Here is a 20,876-nt window from a genome sequence, read left to right as displayed (position 1 = left end):
CCAGCTTGTTGTACCTTCACCAACAAGGCCTTTGGTACTGCTGCCTCCTCAGCAACATCAGCAATTTCCTAGGAAAGCTGGTGTCCACCAGGTCAAACAGGAGTGGGAAACCCCTCTTGCCACAGCTTCACACTCACACCAGAGCTGGCAGGACAGGCCGATGGACAGAGAAGTGTCTGTAAGAGTGTTAGAAAACAGCCTTGAAACAGATTTCCGTCAACCCAGGACAAATTACTTGCTCATCCCTTCAAACTGAACTCCAAGTAGAAGGAGGTGATCCCAAGCTGCACTCCTGACATCTATGCTGCAAAGTCATCGAATGTGACATGTTACTGTACCAGCCTGTTACGAACAGAAACAGGACTTCGAGCTTATGCTGTCCACCAGCTTGAAAGAACTCGGTCATAGGCGCAGTTGTGTCCAAGCCATTCTGTTGCTAGACATGTTGTGAAGACAGACAGCTAAGTGGTGGGGAGAGGACGTGCTGCTGTCTGCAGTGTGACCTCAGCGCTTACCAAACAGTAGGGAATACACAGAGAAGGGCCTTAGGAAAACTTCAAGCACCAGATACATTTTAGGTGGAAACCATGTTTCCCAAGATAACACTGGACACAACTCCATAATCAAAATGTGTTCGTTTCTTGGTTCATCCAACTCCTAGGTTTTAGGTTTGATACGTTTCTGCCTTGGCTTAAAGCACTCTTCCAATCTCTAGTTCCACTTCCTATGATTTCCTGAAATAGCTAATCCCACTTTTTCTTTTTCCAGTCTCACAGTCTCTTCTTTTCTACCTCTCCCCAAGAAACTTAGAACTGCTCTCTTCATACTTGACAACTAGATATGGAGCTGTATCAGCCAGAAGGAAGTTTCCTTCACGCTTGCTGCTTCTGACGGTAGCTGGGCTCTCACCTTTACTCTTACTCGCCCTTCCTACATTAGCACAAAGAAAGCTGCTTTGGAGATCTGATGTCTTGTTTTCCAGAAACTACCCTGAATCACCTTTACAAGAGCTGTCCCACGCTGCGAGCATACGTCTTGCAGTCTGCCCAGATATTTGCCTTCCAAGTCAAGAACCAAAGCTGTCAAGTTAAGAACATGGAATTAATGGAAAGGAAATCCTTTTACTTTTATTTATTTATTTATTTATTTATTTTTCCTAGACGGAGAAGGGATGAATTGTGGGGAACAAGCAAAACTCATGTGAAAAATGAAATGAAAAATGTTAAGGTCAGGCAGCTTGCCTACTGCAAGTGCTAGCCTGAAAGCAGATGGAGCGCATCTTCATACACCAAATCCTGAGACACTACTCGACAGGCCAGCCCATGTGATGAAGTCCATTGCTGTCCTGAATTTGAACGTGACAGGGGTACTCCTAAGCCTCTTGTTTATGCTTAACAAAACAAAAAACACACTTTTTTCCTCAGCCAAGCATCAAAACACTTACAGAAGGGCATGGGCCCTCTCTGTGCACCTCAAGGGGAGATCCACAAATCCTCACGTGCTTTCGTCACATCCAGCACCCTTCTCTGTCCCTCCCAGCTAAACGTGCACAGAGGCAGCTGTTCCCAAAGTGCTGTGGTGACAAAATTCAGGTCTGTTTCTGAAGTCGTCACCGCAGGCGCCTCGCAATGACGGCACAACACTCCCTGTAGCTAATGCGTATGTCTCAGCAACAGCTAGAGAAGTACCACTATGCCCACACTGACTTTAATTAGAGTAGTTCCCAAATTATTCTCTGCTCCCCTACGTCTGTGGAAGGTGTGGGATAAATCTGTTCCTTGAGAAAGGATTACAGACAACAAGAGCTTGATTCCGATACGTTGCTCGTACTTGGAGAGCAGTTCACCTTTGATTTCCATGTAAGAAAAAAGAAGGGGACATCAACAATTCTCTTCCTCCGAGCTGGCAATATGAAAGAACCCCAATTCTCCAGGAAGCCTGAAGAAGGAAACTATGCATTTCCTTGTTAAACATCTTGTTTCTTCGGAAAACTTTTCCAGTCCTTTGCAACTGCGGTGGTCTGAATTGGGTGGGCAGCCGAGTTCCACCACGGCCGCTCTCTCACTCCCCCTCCTCAAAGGGAAAGGGGGAGAAAATACGGTGCAAAGGGCTCAAGGGCTGAGATAAGGACGGGGAGATCGCTCAACAATTATCGTGACGGGCAAAGCAGACTCAGCGTAGGGAGATAGTAAGAGTTATTGCCTACCACCAACAAACTAGACAAGTGAGAAACAAAGGAAAGAAAGCAAAAACGCCTTCTCCCCATCTGCCCTCTTCCACCTCCTCCCCCTTAGCAGCACAGGGAAATGGGGGAATGGGGGCTGCGGTCAGTCCCTGACTGATGCTTGCTCTCTGCCGCTCCTTCACGGTCCCTCCCTGCCCCTGCTCCCCGTGGGGTCCCTCCCACGGGATGCCGTCCTTCCCCAGCTGATCCCACACGGGCTGCCCACAGGCAGCAGCTCCTCAAGCACTGCTCCCACACGGCTCCGTCCCACAGGGTCCATCCATCCATCCATCCCCCAGGAGCAAACTGCTCCAGCACGGGTCCCCCGTGGCTGGGCGGCAGCTCCCCCCAGACCCTCTGCTCCTGCGGGAGCTCCTCTCCACGGGCCGCAGCCTCCTCCAGGCCACATCCACCTGCTCCACCGGGGGCTCCTCCACCCACGGGGGGGCTGCAGCGTGGACATCTGCTCCATGGGGCACCCATGGGCTGCAGGGGGACAGCCTGCTCCACCAGGGGCCTCTCCACAGGGTTATAAATGAAGTCTCAACTCAATCTGAATTTTGTAATATTTAGACTTCTATATGATTCCCCATAATGCGCAGCTGCTTAGCAGCGAAGGGCAGTTGTGTGCACGGGTACACTTCTCTCAGCTCGAGCTTCTCTCCAGCTCCCGTGCGCCCATTTCCAGTGACTTTCTGGACGAGCTTCTCTGAGCGGTTTGCTGAGTCTGCCCGAAGCTATCGTCACGAGGCGATCAATGTGCCTGTTCTCGTCCAGGTCTCCGTTCTGCTAGCCTGTTCCTTTTCATTCCTTCTTTCTGCTTCTTTGTTGATGACATAACTTCAACACATCGTCTTGCCTTTCTTTTGTTTTCTTGTCTTGAGGGCAGGCTCCCCTCTTATACCCTTCTCTCCACAGCAGTTCTTTTCAACACAACTTTTCATTGGTCAAACAACTTTGAATATAACAACAACAGCAAACACCCAGAAACGTCCATGCCTTAAGGGCTGGAGAACAAGAAACCAACCGGAGACTGCATGGAGTCTCCTGAATCACCCTTCTTTCTTCCCTCTAAACTCTTTTATATTCCTGATGGCCTCAGCGTTAAGAGTCGAATGTTATCTCAACCACGGGGCTTTCCGACCCACCCCCATGGCCACATTCCCAAATCTCCCCCTTCTTTATTAATATCAACCATTTTCTCGACACAAATTACCACTCCATACATAACAACAGGCCGCAGGGGAACTGCTGCTGCCTGCCTGGAGCACCTCCTGCCCTCCTGCTGCACTCACCTTGGGCGGCTGCAGGGCTGCTTCTCCTCTCTTTCTCCCTGTGAAGCAGCTTTTTTTGGTTCTTTTTTTCTCCTTTCTTAATTACGCTCTCACAGAGGAACAAGCGACAGAGTTGCTTGGCTCGGCTCTGGCCAGCAGTGGAGCCCTTACCTAACATGGGGCAGCTGCTGGGCTCTGCTCACGGAGGCCACCCCTATGGCCCCCTGCTACCAAAACCTTGCCACGTAAAGCCACCAGAGCAACTCTTTCGGTGAAGAAATTTTTCGTAATAACCAACCTAAACCTCCCCTGGTGTAACTTAAGGGTTTTTTGCTCTTGTCTTGTCACTTGGGGCTTGGGAGAAGAGAACGATCCCCACCTCTCTGGAGCCTCCTTTAAGCTTACTGTAGAGCACAGGAAGGTCTCCCCTGAGCCTCCTTTTCTCCAGGCTGAACAACCCCAGCTCCCTCAGCCGCTCCTCACCAGACTTGTTCTCTAAACCCTTAACAAGCTTCAGAGCCCTTCTCCGCACACGCTCCAGCACCTCGAGGTCTTCGCTGAACACAGTGCTCGAGGTGCGGCCTCACCAGAGCCGAGCACAGAGGGACAACCGCTTCCCTAGTCCTGATGGCCACTCTAGTTCTGATACAAGCCAGCTGTACAGATATTTAGATACATACATATGCAGCACTAGGACGTGTTCCTTGGAAAACCGGTCAAGCTCTCTTCAAAGCCCGTAAATTGATGGTTTCCTCTGACTGGCACTGATGCTTCAGCTGGATCCTCTAAATCCCATTTTACTGCTTCTGCTTCCTAAGCAGGTGACAGAAACTCCTAACCGGAGAGCAGAGGAGTTGTAGTTCTGTATACAGGCAATATTTGGAAGTTTGGAAGATGCTTCCCTTGCTCAGCTGCCATCCCGATGTTAATCAATCAGCCGATCTTTTGCCTTCCAGCAAAAGTCTTGATGCAGTTCTTAAGGAAAGTTATTTCTGAAAATCCTCAGCCACCTCTGTGCACGCCAAACCTTTCATGGCACTGTGCAAGGCACGGATGGCAGCGATAAGTCAGGTTGTGGAATGAATGGCAACGTGTGGGGAAGGAATTTGCAGGTGGCGTGGCGCTGTTTCGCAGGTGCCTGAGTTAGAGATAATGAGGAAACAAGTGGGAGAAACACAAACTTGAGCAAGGCTGAGATCAAGAATTGGCTACAGTGTTAAAGAGGACCTTTGGGCAGTGGGCAATTGCTGGCTGGCTCCAGGCGCGTGCCTGAGGGTCTCTGACCAACTGTGGGATAGATTCGGGCGCGTGGACAGCACGTGGGGCTACGGGGAGAGGACATGTAGGAGTGAAAAAGGGCAATAAACGCCTCCTGTTCAAGAGCCATCAGGAGTCCGTGTCTTGCATCCCTTCAGCAACGCAAATATTTGGCTCCAGATCCAAAATGTCATGTATTTGGCAATTTTATTTATGGTAGCACTCCCCACCCCTCCCATCCCCTCTTTTTCCTCCCCTCCCCTCCCCTCCCCTCCCCTCTTTTCCCTCCCCTCCCCTCCCCTCCCCTCCGCTCCCCTCCCCTCCCCTATGCTCCCTGTCCCTACACTCTGCTACACTCCCCTCCACTATACTACCACTATACTACCCTACACACCCCTATACTCCCCTCCCCTACACTCCCCTTCGCTACATTCCCTTCGCTACACTACCCTACATTATCCTATGCTCCCCTCCCCTACGATCACCTACACTCCCCTCCCCTATCCTACCCTACACTCCCCTAAACTCTGCTCCCCTACACTACCCTATACTCTCCTACACTCCCCTCTACTATGCTACACTACGCTACACTACCCTATCCTACGCTCCCCTACACTATCTTCCCCTGCCCTCCCCTGCCCTCCCTGTCCCTCCCTGTCCCTCCCCCCCACTCCAATCCCCTCCAATCCCATCCCCTCCCCTCCCCTCCCCTCCCCTCCCCTCCCCTCCCCTCCCCTCCCCTCCCCTCCCCTCCCCTCCCCTCCCCTCCCCTCCCCTCCCCTCCCCTCCCCTCCCCTCCCCTCCCCTTCCCTCTTTTCCTTTTATTCCCTCCCCTCCCCTCCCCTCTTGTCTTCTTTTCTCCTCTCTTCTTTCTTTCAGGTAACTTCAGATCGCTTCAGTCGTTCTCATAGCTCCTATCCCTGGCTGATTCACGGGAACCCAGCAGCAGCAACCAGAAGCGCTCCAGCTGCTGTGTCACTGGTCGAGCAACAGTCTCCAAGTGGGAATCGCTGACTTGGTTCTGTGGCTCAGACAGGTGCCTTTCAGTTCCAGCCTGGCCTGGACGTGTCCTCTTGCTGGGTCCCCACCTACAGCGCAGTCCTGCTTAGAAGCGGCAGCAGGGTTTGGAAGTAGTCCCACTACTTCCATTTTCAATGGGTTAGCTTGGCTAGCCGGCTGCTGTCTGTCAATAGAAGACAACAAAGAGATTTGGGTTAGAAACAGCTAACTGAGTAGTTCCTTTCCACAAGGGCAAGGAATATTTACCCCTTCCTAATGGAGACTGCGGTGTCAGAGATACTGACAGGGCCTTCAGAGAGCTTTGAAATATCCCTTAGGGATGCTGAGTCCAGAGGACCAGAGGAAATCTGTCTAAAGTACACCGTGGAATCACTCTGGATTACTTCCTAGCAGAACAGAAGCATGTGTCCGATACGGCTTCAGCTGGTTGCAGTGTTCTTCTTCACCTCATACCTAAAGTAAGATAAGAGGTCTCAATGCAGATGGAAAGATTGAGAAATATAGAAATCACTGATGTGCTTGGAGAACTTCTAAGAACTGAGAACTAAATAAATCCAAGGCTGTAACATTAAGGATTGGTTAGAAAAGTAAACGTTACAAACAAGTAAAGGAGAAGAACAAGTAAGCTTTCTTAAAGTATCTATTCTATTTAAAGGATCTTTAAAGAAGTAAATAAGTAATGAAATATATACGCAGAGAGATAGATAGATATACAGAAACCTAAGAAACTGCTGCGCAGGTTAGCTTCTTGCTCTCTTTTCTCAAAGTCACAGTGAATACAGCATCTGTGTGCGTTACAAGCATTACCCTCAGTCCACCACGGGTACACACGCGAGGACAGCCTGCAGGTTCCGCAGGCAAAGAAACTGCTCTGGCTGGATGTGAAGAGCCAAGACAGAAGTTGCTGTCAGGGAAAAGATACACAGAGGGGATGAAAAACACGGAGTGCGCTTCCGACCTTCACAACTTCTAAGCAAGTGGAGATGAGGGTGTGGAAGAAGCAAATAAGATTCTTGCTGATCGAGAAGCAGCCTGAAGATTGTCCTTAACCAGGGCCTTGCATTCTTCGTTTTTAGAGCATTGCTTGCCTTCAAGTGCACGATCATGATTGTATTAACTTTCTACCACTACAGAACTGCACCCGATTCCTTCACAAAACTTACGGGTGGCAATTGGAAGTATTGGTCTGCATTCTCTATTGCCTTCTTCATCTCAATTCTCTTTTGGCCTGTGAAGCTTTTCGGATCAGAGGAGAAGATCCGCTGCGATACGGACTTTTGGATACTGCAAAGGAAACGAAGAATCGTACTGACAACTCTTGTCAACCTCACCTGCAACCATCACAGAAAAGGATACCGAAAGCACACCGCTTTCTCATGGGAAGCATACATTTGAGCGTAGGTGTCCTCTAGCTGAAGCGAGGTGAAGCAGGTTCCAAACAAGGTGAAGGAGCACACCCAGAAGCATTTCCATAAAGCTGTGTTTTCAAACAAACGGTTTAAAGACTTAGATTTTCTTCCAAGTGAAGAACGAAACAATAAATAAACGAGAATTACCTGGACATCCAGTTTTCCTCTAGCTTGCTTTGCTTCTTTCCGAATCTGAGTCTGGAGTGACAGTCAGGGAGCAGCGTTGTGCAGAAATGCCAAAGCCTCCCCAGCTTGTTGTACCTTCACCAACAAGGCCTTTGGTACTGCTGCCTCCTCAGCAACATCAGCAATTTCCTAGGAAAGCTGGTGTCCACCAGGTCAAACAGGAGTGGGAAACCCCTCTTGCCACAGCTTCACACTCACACCAGAGCTGGCAGGACAGGCCGATGGACAGAGAAGTGTCTGTAAGAGTGTTAGAAAACAGCCTTGAAACAGATTTCCGTCAACCCAGGACAAATTACTTGCTCATCCCTTCAAACTGAACTCCAAGTAGAAGGAGGTGATCCCAAGCTGCACTCCTGACATCTATGCTGCAAAGTCATCGAATGTGACATGTTACTGTACCAGCCTGTTACGAACAGAAACAGGACTTCGAGCTTATGCTGTCCACCAGCTTGAATGAACTCGGTCATAGGCGCAGTTGTGTCCAAGCCATTCTGTTGCTAGACATGTTGTGAAGACAGACAGCTAAGTGGTGGGGAGAGGACGTGCTGCTGTCTGCAGTGTGACCTCAGCGCTTACCAAACAGTAGGGAATACACAGAGAAGGGCCTTAGGAAAACTTCAAGCACCAGATACATTTTAGGTGGAAACCATGTTTCCCAAGATAACACTGGACACAACTCCATAATCAAAATGTGTTCGTTTCTTGGTTCATCCAACTCCTAGGTTTTAGGTTTGATACGTTTCTGCCTTGGCTTAAAGCACTCTTCCAATCTCTAGTTCCACTTCCTATGATTTCCTGAAATAGCTAATCCCACTTTTTCTTTTTCCAGTCTCACAGTCTCTTCTTTTCTACCTCTCCCCAAGAAACTTAGAACTGCTCTCTTCATACTTGACAACTAGATATGGAGCTGTATCAGCCAGAAGGAAGTTTCCTTCACGCTTGCTGCTTCTGACGGTAGCTGGGCTCTCACCTTTACTCTTACTCGCCCTTCCTACATTAGCACAAAGAAAGCTGCTTTGGAGATCTGATGTCTTGTTTTCCAGAAACTACCCTGAATCACCTTTACAAGAGCTGTCCCACGCTGCGAGCATACGTCTTGCAGTCTGCCCAGATATTTGCCTTCCAAGTCAAGAACCAAAGCTGTCAAGTTAAGAACATGGAATTAATGGAAAGGAAATCCTTTTACTTTTATTTATTTATTTATTTATTTATTTTTCCTAGACGGAGAAGGGATGAATTGTGGGGAACAAGCAAAACTCATGTGAAAAATGAAATGAAAAATGTTAAGGTCAGGCAGCTTGCCTACTGCAAGTGCTAGCCTGAAAGCAGATGGAGTGCATCTTCATACACCAAATCCTGAGACACTACTCGACAGGCCAGCCCATGTGATGAAGTCCATTGCTGTCCTGAATTTGAACGTGACAGGGGTACTCCTAAGCCTCTTGTTTATGCTTAACAAAACAAAAAACACACTTTTTTCCTCAGCCAAGCATCAAAACACTTACAGAAGGGCATGGGCCCTCTCTGTGCACCTCAAGGGGAGATCCACAAATCCTCACGTGCTTTCGTCACATCCAGCACCCTTCTCTGTCCCTCCCAGCTAAACGTGCACAGAGGCAGCTGTTCCCAAAGTGCTGTGGTGACAAAATTCAGGTCTGTTTCTGAAGTCGTCACCGCAGGCGCCTCGCAATGACGGCACAACACTCCCTGTAGCTAATGCGTATGTCTCAGCAACAGCTAGAGAAGTACCACTATGCCCACACTGACTTTAATTAGAGTAGTTCCCAAATTATTCTCTGCTCCCCTACGTCTGTGGAAGGTGTGGGATAAATCTGTTCCTTGAGAAAGGATTACAGACAACAAGAGCTTGATTCCGATACGTTGCTCGTACTTGGAGAGCAGTTCACCTTTGATTTCCATGTAAGAAAAAAGAAGGGGACATCAACAATTCTCTTCCTCCGAGCTGGCAATATGAAAGAACCCCAATTCTCCAGGAAGCCTGAAGAAGGAAACTATGCATTTCCTTGTTAAACATCTTGTTTCTTCGGAAAACTTTTCCAGTCCTTTGCAACTGCGGTGGTCTGAATTGGGTGGGCAGCCGAGTTCCACCACGGCCGCTCTCTCACTCCCCCTCCTCAAAGGGAAAGGGGGAGAAAATACGGTGCAAAGGGCTCAAGGGCTGAGATAAGGACGGGGAGATCGCTCAACAATTATCGTGACGGGCAAAGCAGACTCAGCGTAGGGAGATAGTAAGAGTTATTGCCTACCACCAACAAACTAGACAAGTGAGAAACAAAGGAAAGAAAGCAAAAACGCCTTCTCCCCATCTGCCCTCTTCCACCTCCTCCCCCTTAGCAGCACAGGGAAATGGGGGAATGGGGGCTGCGGTCAGTCCCTGACTGATGCTTGCTCTCTGCCGCTCCTTCACGGTCCCTCCCTGCCCCTGCTCCCCGTGGGGTCCCTCCCACGGGATGCCGTCCTTCCCCAGCTGATCCCACACGGGCTGCCCACAGGCAGCAGCTCCTCAAGCACTGCTCCCACACGGCTCCGTCCCACAGGGTCCATCCATCCATCCATCCCCCAGGAGCAAACTGCTCCAGCACGGGTCCCCCGTGGCTGGGCGGCAGCTCCCCCCAGACCCTCTGCTCCTGCGGGAGCTCCTCTCCACGGGCCGCAGCCTCCTCCAGGCCACATCCACCTGCTCCACCGGGGGCTCCTCCACCCACGGGGGGGCTGCAGCGTGGACATCTGCTCCATGGGGCACCCATGGGCTGCAGGGGGACAGCCTGCTCCACCAGGGGCCTCTCCACAGGGTTATAAATGAAGTCTCAACTCAATCTGAATTTTGTAATATTTAGACTTCTATATGATTCCCCATAATGCGCAGCTGCTTAGCAGCGAAGGGCAGTTGTGTGCACGGGTACACTTCTCTCAGCTCGAGCTTCTCTCCAGCTCCCGTGCGCCCATTTCCAGTGACTTTCTGGACGAGCTTCTCTGAGCGGTTTGCTGAGTCTGCCCGAAGCTATCGTCACGAGGCGATCAATGTGCCTGTTCTCGTCCAGGTCTCCGTTCTGCTAGCCTGTTCCTTTTCATTCCTTCTTTCTGCTTCTTTGTTGATGACATAACTTCAACACATCGTCTTGCCTTTCTTTTGTTTTCTTGTCTTGAGGGCAGGCTCCCCTCTTATACCCTTCTCTCCACAGCAGTTCTTTTCAACACAACTTTTCATTGGTCAAACAACTTTGAATATAACAACAACAGCAAACACCCAGAAACGTCCATGCCTTAAGGGCTGGAGAACAAGAAACCAACCGGAGACTGCATGGAGTCTCCTGAATCACCCTTCTTTCTTCCCTCTAAACTCTTTTATATTCCTGATGGCCTCAGCGTTAAGAGTCGAATGTTATCTCAACCACGGGGCTTTCCGACCCACCCCCATGGCCACATTCCCAAATCTCCCCCTTCTTTATTAATATCAACCATTTTCTCGACACAAATTACCACTCCATACATAACAACAGGCCGCAGGGGAACTGCTGCTGCCTGCCTGGAGCACCTCCTGCCCTCCTGCTGCACTCACCTTGGGCGGCTGCAGGGCTGCTTCTCCTCTCTTTCTCCCTGTGAAGCAGCTTTTTTTGGTTCTTTTTTTCTCCTTTCTTAATTACGCTCTCACAGAGGAACAAGCGACAGAGTTGCTTGGCTCGGCTCTGGCCAGCAGTGGAGCCCTTACCTAACATGGGGCAGCTGCTGGGCTCTGCTCACGGAGGCCACCCCTATGGCCCCCTGCTACCAAAACCTTGCCACGTAAAGCCACCAGAGCAACTCTTTCGGTGAAGAAATTTTTCGTAATAACCAACCTAAACCTCCCCTGGTGTAACTTAAGGGTTTTTTGCTCTTGTCTTGTCACTTGGGGCTTGGGAGAAGAGAACGATCCCCACCTCTCTGGAGCCTCCTTTAAGCTTACTGTAGAGCACAGGAAGGTCTCCCCTGAGCCTCCTTTTCTCCAGGCTGAACAACCCCAGCTCCCTCAGCCGCTCCTCACCAGACTTGTTCTCTAAACCCTTAACAAGCTTCAGAGCCCTTCTCCGCACACGCTCCAGCACCTCGAGGTCTTCGCTGAACACAGTGCTCGAGGTGCGGCCTCACCAGAGCCGAGCACAGAGGGACAACCGCTTCCCTAGTCCTGATGGCCACTCTAGTTCTGATACAAGCCAGCTGTACAGATATTTAGATACATACATATGCAGCACTAGGACGTGTTCCTTGGAAAACCGGTCAAGCTCTCTTCAAAGCCCGTAAATTGATGGTTTCCTCTGACTGGCACTGATGCTTCAGCTGGATCCTCTAAATCCCATTTTACTGCTTCTGCTTCCTAAGCAGGTGACAGAAACTCCTAACCGGAGAGCAGAGGAGTTGTAGTTCTGTATACAGGCAATATTTGGAAGTTTGGAAGATGCTTCCCTTGCTCAGCTGCCATCCCGATGTTAATCAATCAGCCGATCTTTTGCCTTCCAGCAAAAGTCTTGATGCAGTTCTTAAGGAAAGTTATTTCTGAAAATCCTCAGCCACCTCTGTGCACGCCAAACCTTTCATGGCACTGTGCAAGGCACGGATGGCAGCGATAAGTCAGGTTGTGGAATGAATGGCAACGTGTGGGGAAGGAATTTGCAGGTGGCGTGGCGCTGTTTCGCAGGTGCCTGAGTTAGAGATAATGAGGAAACAAGTGGGAGAAACACAAACTTGAGCAAGGCTGAGATCAAGAATTGGCTACAGTGTTAAAGAGGACCTTTGGGCAGTGGGCAATTGCTGGCTGGCTCCAGGCGCGTGCCTGAGGGTCTCTGACCAACTGTGGGATAGATTCGGGCGCGTGGACAGCACGTGGGGCTACGGGGAGAGGACATGTAGGAGTGAAAAAGGGCAATAAACGCCTCCTGTTCAAGAGCCATCAGGAGTCCGTGTCTTGCATCCCTTCAGCAACGCAAATATTTGGCTCCAGATCCAAAATGTCATGTATTTGGCAATTTTATTTATGGTAGCACTCCCCACCCCTCCCATCCCCTCTTTTTCCTCCCCTCCCCTCCCCTCCCCTCCCCTCTTTTCCCTCCCCTCCCCTCCCCTCCCCTCCGCTCCCCTCCCCTCCCCTATGCTCCCTGTCCCTACACTCTGCTACACTCCCCTCCACTATACTACCACTATACTACCCTACACACCCCTATACTCCCCTCCCCTACACTCCCCTTCGCTACATTCCCTTCGCTACACTACCCTACATTATCCTATGCTCCCCTCCCCTACGATCACCTACACTCCCCTCCCCTATCCTACCCTACACTCCCCTAAACTCTGCTCCCCTACACTACCCTATACTCTCCTACACTCCCCTCCCCTATCCTACCCTACGCTCCCCTAAACTCTGCTCCCCTACACTACCCTATACTCTCCTACACTCCCCTCTACTATGCTACACTACGCTACACTACCCTATCCTACGCTCCCCTACACTATCTTCCCCTGCCCTCCCCTGCCCTCCCTGTCCCTCCCTGTCCCTCCCCCCCACTCCAATCCCCTCCAATCCCCTCCCCTCCCCTCCCCTCCCCTCCCCTCCCCTCCCCTCCCCTCCCCTCCCCTCCCCTCCCCTCCCCTCCCCTCCCCTCCCCTCCCCTCCCCTCCCCTCCCCTCCCCTCCCCTCCCCTCCCCTCCCCTCCCCTCCCCTTCCCTCTTTTCCTTTTATTCCCTCCCCTCCCCTCCCCTCTTGTCTTCTTTTCTCCTCTCTTCTTTCTTTCAGGTAACTTCAGATCGCTTCAGTCGTTCTCATAGCTCCTATCCCTGGCTGATTCACGGGAACCCAGCAGCAGCAACCAGAAGCGCTCCAGCTGCTGTGTCACTGGTCGAGCAACAGTCTCCAAGTGGGAATCGCTGACTTGGTTCTGTGGCTCAGACAGGTGCCTTTCAGTTCCAGCCTGGCCTGGACGTGTCCTCTTGCTGGGTCCCCACCTACAGCGCAGTCCTGCTTAGAAGCGGCAGCAGGGTTTGGAAGTAGTCCCACTACTTCCATTTTCAATGGGTTAGCTTGGCTAGCCGGCTGCTGTCTGTCAATAGAAGACAACAAAGAGATTTGGGTTAGAAACAGCTAACTGAGTAGTTCCTTTCCACAAGGGCAAGGAATATTTACCCCTTCCTAATGGAGACTGCGGTGTCAGAGATACTGACAGGGCCTTCAGAGAGCTTTGAAATATCCCTTAGGGATGCTGAGTCCAGAGGACCAGAGGAAATCTGTCTAAAGTACACCGTGGAATCACTCTGGATTACTTCCTAGCAGAACAGAAGCATGTGTCCGATACGGCTTCAGCTGGTTGCAGTGTTCTTCTTCACCTCATACCTAAAGTAAGATAAGAGGTCTCAATGCAGATGGAAAGATTGAGAAATATAGAAATCACTGATGTGCTTGGAGAACTTCTAAGAACTGAGAACTAAATAAATCCAAGGCTGTAACATTAAGGATTGGTTAGAAAAGTAAACGTTACAAACAAGTAAAGGAGAAGAACAAGTAAGCTTTCTTAAAGTATCTATTCTATTTAAAGGATCTTTAAAGAAGTAAATAAGTAATGAAATATATACGCAGAGAGATAGATAGATATACAGAAACCTAAGAAACTGCTGCGCAGGTTAGCTTCTTGCTCTCTTTTCTCAAAGTCACAGTGAATACAGCATCTGTGTGCGTTACAAGCATTACCCTCAGTCCACCACGGGTACACACGCGAGGACAGCCTGCAGGTTCCGCAGGCAAAGAAACTGCTCTGGCTGGATGTGAAGAGCCAAGACAGAAGTTGCTGTCAGGGAAAAGATACACAGAGGGGATGAAAAACACGGAGTGCGCTTCCGACCTTCACAACTTCTAAGCAAGTGGAGATGAGGGTGTGGAAGAAGCAAATAAGATTCTTGCTGATCGAGAAGCAGCCTGAAGATTGTCCTTAACCAGGGCCTTGCATTCTTCGTTTTTAGAGCATTGCTTGCCTTCAAGTGCACGATCATGATTGTATTAACTTTCTACCACTACAGAACTGCACCCGATTCCTTCACAAAACTTACGGGTGGCAATTGGAAGTATTGGTCTGCATTCTCTATTGCCTTCTTCATCTCAATTCTCTTTTGGCCTGTGAAGCTTTTCGGATCAGAGGAGAAGATCCGCTGCGATACGGACTTTTGGATACTGCAAAGGAAACGAAGAATCGTACTGACAACTCTTGTCAACCTCACCTGCAACCATCACAGAAAAGGATACCGAAAGCACACCGCTTTCTCATGGGAAGCATACATTTGAGCGTAGGTGTCCTCTAGCTGAAGCGAGGTGAAGCAGGTTCCAAACAAGGTGAAGGAGCACACCCAGAAGCATTTCCATAAAGCTGTGTTTTCAAACAAACGGTTTAAAGACTTAGATTTTCTTCCAAGTGAAGAACGAAACAATAAATAAACGAGAATTACCTGGACATCCAGTTTTCCTCTAGCTTGCTTTGCTTCTTTCCGAATCTGAGTCTGGAGTGACAGTCAGGGAGCAGCGTTGTGCAGAAATGCCAAAGCCTCCCCAGCTTGTTGTACCTTCACCAACAAGGCCTTTGGTACTGCTGCCTCCTCAGCAACATCAGCAATTTCCTAGGAAAGCTGGTGTCCACCAGGTCAAACAGGAGTGGGAAACCCCTCTTGCCACAGCTTCACACTCACACCAGAGCTGGCAGGACAGGCCGATGGACAGAGAAGTGTCTGTAAGAGTGTTAGAAAACAGCCTTGAAACAGATTTCCGTCAACCCAGGACAAATTACTTGCTCATCCCTTCAAACTGAACTCCAAGTAGAAGGAGGTGATCCCAAGCTGCACTCCTGACATCTATGCTGCAAAGTCATCGAATGTGACATGTTACTGTACCAGCCTGTTACGAACAGAAACAGGACTTCGAGCTTATGCTGTCCACCAGCTTGAAAGAACTCGGTCATAGGCGCAGTTGTGTCCAAGCCATTCTGTTGCTAGACATGTTGTGAAGACAGACAGCTAAGTGGTGGGGAGAGGACGTGCTGCTGTCTGCAGTGTGACCTCAGCGCTTACCAAACAGTAGGGAATACACAGAGAAGGGCCTTAGGAAAACTTCAAGCACCAGATACATTTTAGGTGGAAACCATGTTTCCCAAGATAACACTGGACACAACTCCATAATCAAAATGTGTTCGTTTCTTGGTTCATCCAACTCCTAGGTTTTAGGTTTGATACGTTTCTGCCTTGGCTTAAAGCACTCTTCCAATCTCTAGTTCCACTTCCTATGATTTCCTGAAATAGCTAATCCCACTTTTTCTTTTTCCAGTCTCACAGTCTCTTCTTTTCTACCTCTCCCCAAGAAACTTAGAACTGCTCTCTTCATACTTGACAACTAGATATGGAGCTGTATCAGCCAGAAGGAAGTTTCCTTCACGCTTGCTGCTTCTGACGGTAGCTGGGCTCTCACCTTTACTCTTACTCGCCCTTCCTACATTAGCACAAAGAAAGCTGCTTTGGAGATCTGATGTCTTGTTTTCCAGAAACTACCCTGAATCACCTTTACAAGAGCTGTCCCACGCTGCGAGCATACGTCTTGCAGTCTGCCCAGATATTTGCCTTCCAAGTCAAGAACCAAAGCTGTCAAGTTAAGAACATGGAATTAATGGAAAGGAAATCCTTTTACTTTTATTTATTTATTTATTTATTTATTTTTCCTAGACGGAGAAGGGATGAATTGTGGGGAACAAGCAAAACTCATGTGAAAAATGAAATGAAAAATGTTAAGGTCAGGCAGCTTGCCTACTGCAAGTGCTAGCCTGAAAGCAGATGGAGCGCATCTTCATACACCAAATCCTGAGACACTACTCGACAGGCCAGCCCATGTGATGAAGTCCATTGCTGTCCTGAATTTGAACGTGACAGGGGTACTCCTAAGCCTCTTGTTTATGCTTAACAAAACAAAAAACACACTTTTTTCCTCAGCCAAGCATCAAAACACTTACAGAAGGGCATGGGCCCTCTCTGTGCACCTCAAGGGGAGATCCACAAATCCTCACGTGCTTTCGTCACATCCAGCACCCTTCTCTGTCCCTCCCAGCTAAACGTGCACAGAGGCAGCTGTTCCCAAAGTGCTGTGGTGACAAAATTCAGGTCTGTTTCTGAAGTCGTCACCGCAGGCGCCTCGCAATGACGGCACAACACTCCCTGTAGCTAATGCGTATGTCTCAGCAACAGCTAGAGAAGTACCACTATGCCCACACTGACTTTAATTAGAGTAGTTCCCAAATTATTCTCTGCTCCCCTACGTCTGTGGAAGGTGTGGGATAAATCTGTTCCTTGAGAAAGGATTACAGACAACAAGAGCTTGATTCCGATACGTTGCTCGTACTTGGAGAGCAGTTCACCTTTGATTTCCATGTAAGAAAAAAGAAGGGGACATCAACAATTCTCTTCCTCCGAGCTGGCAATATGAAAGAACCCCAATTCTCCAGGAAGCCTGAAGAAGGAAACTATGCATTTCCTTGTTAAACATCTTGTTTCTTCGGAAAACTTTTCCAGTCCTTTGCAACTGCGGTGGTCTGAATTGGGTGGGCAGCCGAGTTCCACCACGGCCGCTCTCTCACTCCCCCTCCTCAAAGGGAAAGGGGGAGAAAATACGGTGCAAAGGGCTCAAGGGCTGAGATAAGGACGGGGAGATCGCTCAACAATTATCGTGACGGGCAAAGCAGACTCAGCGTAGGGAGATAGTAAGAGTTATTGCCTACCACCAACAAACTAGACAAGTGAGAAACAAAGGAAAGAAAGCAAAAACGCCTTCTCCCCATCTGCCCTCTTCCACCTCCTCCCCCTTAGCAGCACAGGGAAATGGGGGAATGGGGGCTGCGGTCAGTCCCTGACTGATGCTTGCTCTCTGCCGCTCCTTCACGGTCCCTCCCTGCCCCTGCTCCCCGTGGGGTCCCTCCCACGGGATGCCGTCCTTCCCCAGCTGATCCCACACGGGCTGCCCACAGGCAGCAGCTCCTCAAGCACTGCTCCCACAAGGCCCCGTCCCACAGGGTCCATCCATCCATCCATCCCCCAGGAGCAAACTGCTCCAGCACGGGTCCCCCGTGGCTGGGCGGCAGCTCCCCCCAGACCCTCTGCTCCTGCGGGAGCTCCTCTCCACGGGCCGCAGCCTCCTCCAGGCCACATCCACCTGCTCCACCGGGGGCTCCTCCACCCACGGGGGGGCTGCAGCGTGGACATCTGCTCCATGGGGCACCCATGGGCTGCAGGGGGACAGCCTGCTCCACCAGGGGCCTCTCCCTGCATAGCCCACAGGGGAACTGCTGCTGCCTGCCTCGGGCACCTCTTGCCCTCCTGCTTCACTCCCCTGGGGTCTGCAGGCTGGTTCTGTCTTATTTTGTCACTCCTCTTTCCCACCTGCTCTTCCGCAGCAGGGTTTTTCCACCCCTTCCTTAAACCTGCTCTCCCAGAGCCCACTCAGTGTTGCCTCCTGGCTCAGCTCTGGCCTGCAGCAGGTCCCTTTTGAAGCAGGCTGCAGCTGGCTCTGCTCTGACATGGGGCAGCTGCTTGGGTCTGCTCACAGAGACCACCCCTGCAACTTCCCTGGTACTGAACCCTTGCCACATGAGCCCAATACACTCTCTAATACTGAAAGGCAGTGTGGAAAAGTGGTGAAGAATGTGCCTGAGAAAGAGCAAGATGTGAGGCAGTTGGACATGGCTGTTTGTCAGCCAAGCGTCTTTTAAAGGGAGCTTGTGGAGAAAATATTGGGACTGGAGGGTGAAAAGCAGCACTGAACATTTATTAAACAGAACTGAAATGTTCAAAGTTTGGCCAGAGCTGGCTGTAGCTCATGCAGTAAAGTCCGTGACATTGAAGAGCCAGATGTAGGAGGAGAAGGAAGGGCTAAACATCTGTTTTAAGGAGCAGTGGGCAAGTAGTGAGAAGCTGAATCAGATAGAAAGGTCGTGTCTCACATGAGAACAGAGACATGCCATTGAGGAAGCATCAGATATGGTAGGAGACACATGGTGGCCTGAAAAAAAAAAATAAAATAAAAACAATAATTAAAAGGTAGAGAAGCGACGACTGGAACTCTCATGGAGAGCCCTGCTCCAGAGGATTGGGATGGAAACACATGGGAAGAGACAGACCTACGCAAGTCTGGCTGGTGATAACAAGGAACAATAATGGTGCTAGGAACAGCACTTCTGTCCCAGTGCAAGACGAGCTCTGTAGTACAGGAAGCCAGCTACACAAGCAAACGTCACCCCCAGTTTCCCAGACCACCGTAAAGAAAACCAAGGCTGCAGCTGCAGCCCAGCAAAGAACAGAACAAGTTACTGTCACAGCAGGCTTCATTCACGTAAAATTAAAGCCATAAAAGATGATGGGTGCCCTAAAAATGGTTATTGATACTCATTAGCTGGTTTACCTGGAAGGACATCCTTGGCTAACAGTATGGGGTTGTATGGGTCTAGCTAAAGCAGTAGCCTGAGGGTGAGACTGGGAATAATATCAGCAACTATTCTGATTTTATTATTTACTTTTCTTTTTTTTTCTTTCTTTTTTTTTTTTTTTTCTTTTTTTTTGCTACAGCTTCATGTTTTTGAAAGCCATTTTACTCTCTTTTCCTAATGGCACTTCTCACAACAGTTTTGTTAAAGCCTTTTCAAAGGGGGCTTTAAAAGAGATAAATACACGTTTGCAGTAAACATCTCTTGTGTCTTTAGATAGTCATTACTGAAGCTAGACCTAAACATTACTTTTTATTTCCTTTCACTTCAATGTTGGGCTGTAGAAATGGCATTTTGTTTTTATCTCTGCACTACAATCTGCTGTTCCCAGGGTAACTTCCTTTCTGAGAGGCTTGTCAAAAAGCAGGATGTGGATAAGATTAAGTGTGCCCTGAAGGATGAAGATTGTTGAGGAGAACTGTGACTTCATTATTCATTCAGATCTGGGTTCCCCAGTACAAGGGTGATAGTTATACTGGAGTGAGCCTAGAACATGCCACTGCAGGCCACTAAGATGATTAAGCAAGTGGAGTATCTGATACAGGTGCTGAGGTAGCTGGGATTGTCTAGCTTCAAGAAGGAAAGGCTCAGGGGAGATCTTATCAAAGTATATAAATAGCTAATGTAAACACGACGGGCCCAAACTCTTCTCAGTGGTATCCAGGGACAGGAAAAAGAGGTAGTGAGCCCAGGAAATTATACTTAAACATACAAAAATAATCCTTTTACTCTTTGGGTGGTAAAACACTGGACAAGTTTGAGCAGAAAGGTAGTGGTGTCTCCATCCTTTGAGATATTTAAAACCTGGTAAGACATGGCACTAAGACACCTCCATAGATCTCTTCCAGCTTTAGCTTTAGCTGGAAGAGACTAATGATTCTGTTCTTCACTCTGTTCATGACTCTATGATTCTACTCTTTTCCTAATTCATCCTCCTAAAAATAACTTCTATTCCATGTTACTTTCCCCATCTCTTTCCTGAATTCTCTCTTTGGAGCAATCGTAGACACACAGAAAAGCAGGACGGTACCTATGGAAAGAAATAGGAGAAAAGAGACCTTGTTAGTTTGGCCACATTAGTATTCCTCTTCTCCCTTTCTCCCCGCAAAAAAAAAACACAACCCTGCTGTAGTCATTGTCACCAAGAAGGCATCAGCAGGAGGCATCACCTACTTAGGCACTTACCAACAGTTGGTAGAAAGGGTCAAGGTAAATGATGGCCCAAAGACCTCCTCAGAAACTCAGCAATACCCACAACCATCTCCCACGTGCATGTCAACCAGCTTTGACAACATGGTTCTGCTGCTGCCGGAGCATAGGGACAAAGAGTTGTAACCTCCCCTGCAACCAGCATGTTCTCAGCTGTGGTACCACCACAGTCCCACTGCTCCCTTGTACATTGGTCCTGGGCTGCACCTCCCAAGGAAGACCCCCAAAGTGAAAGGTGTGGGCCAATACTCACCTTTTCAAGGACACGCTAACTACCAAGACCTCACAGGTGGTCCTTCTCATCTTCATGCCCACTGTCCCACACATTTGACTGTCCCTCTTTGAACTTCTTCTAATTCCTTGTGAGACACAGAGGCCAGAAGAGCACAACTGCATTCAAGGTGTAGGTGAACCATGAATTTATGCTGTTAGGGGATCCTGTTGTTTCCCCTAGCAGTGTGGTTATCCCCAGGCATCTGGAATTCACTCGTGAAGTCGTCTCTTGTTTAAAGCAGTGAGAATTTAAGGGTATCTGTAGATCAGCTCATGCTGGGTACCTCCAAGAATGGACCTGCTCGACGCTTCCTCTGGGTTCTTATACCCGTACAAACTTTGCTTCATCAGCTATAGTCCCATCAGTTGCTGGCACATGTACACCACACTCTATCACATCGGCAGTTCTTTGTTGTGGGGTGGAATGGTTTCTTTTACCTGCTGGTTATGGCTCTCATCCAGCGCAGTTCCCGGTCAG

The sequence above is a fragment of the Aythya ferina genome (genome assembly GCF_964211825.1).
Source record: "Aythya ferina genome assembly, chromosome: 2".
NCBI lineage: Eukaryota > Metazoa > Chordata > Aves > Anseriformes > Anatidae > Aythya > Aythya ferina.
This window is presented reverse-complemented; position numbering follows the sequence as displayed.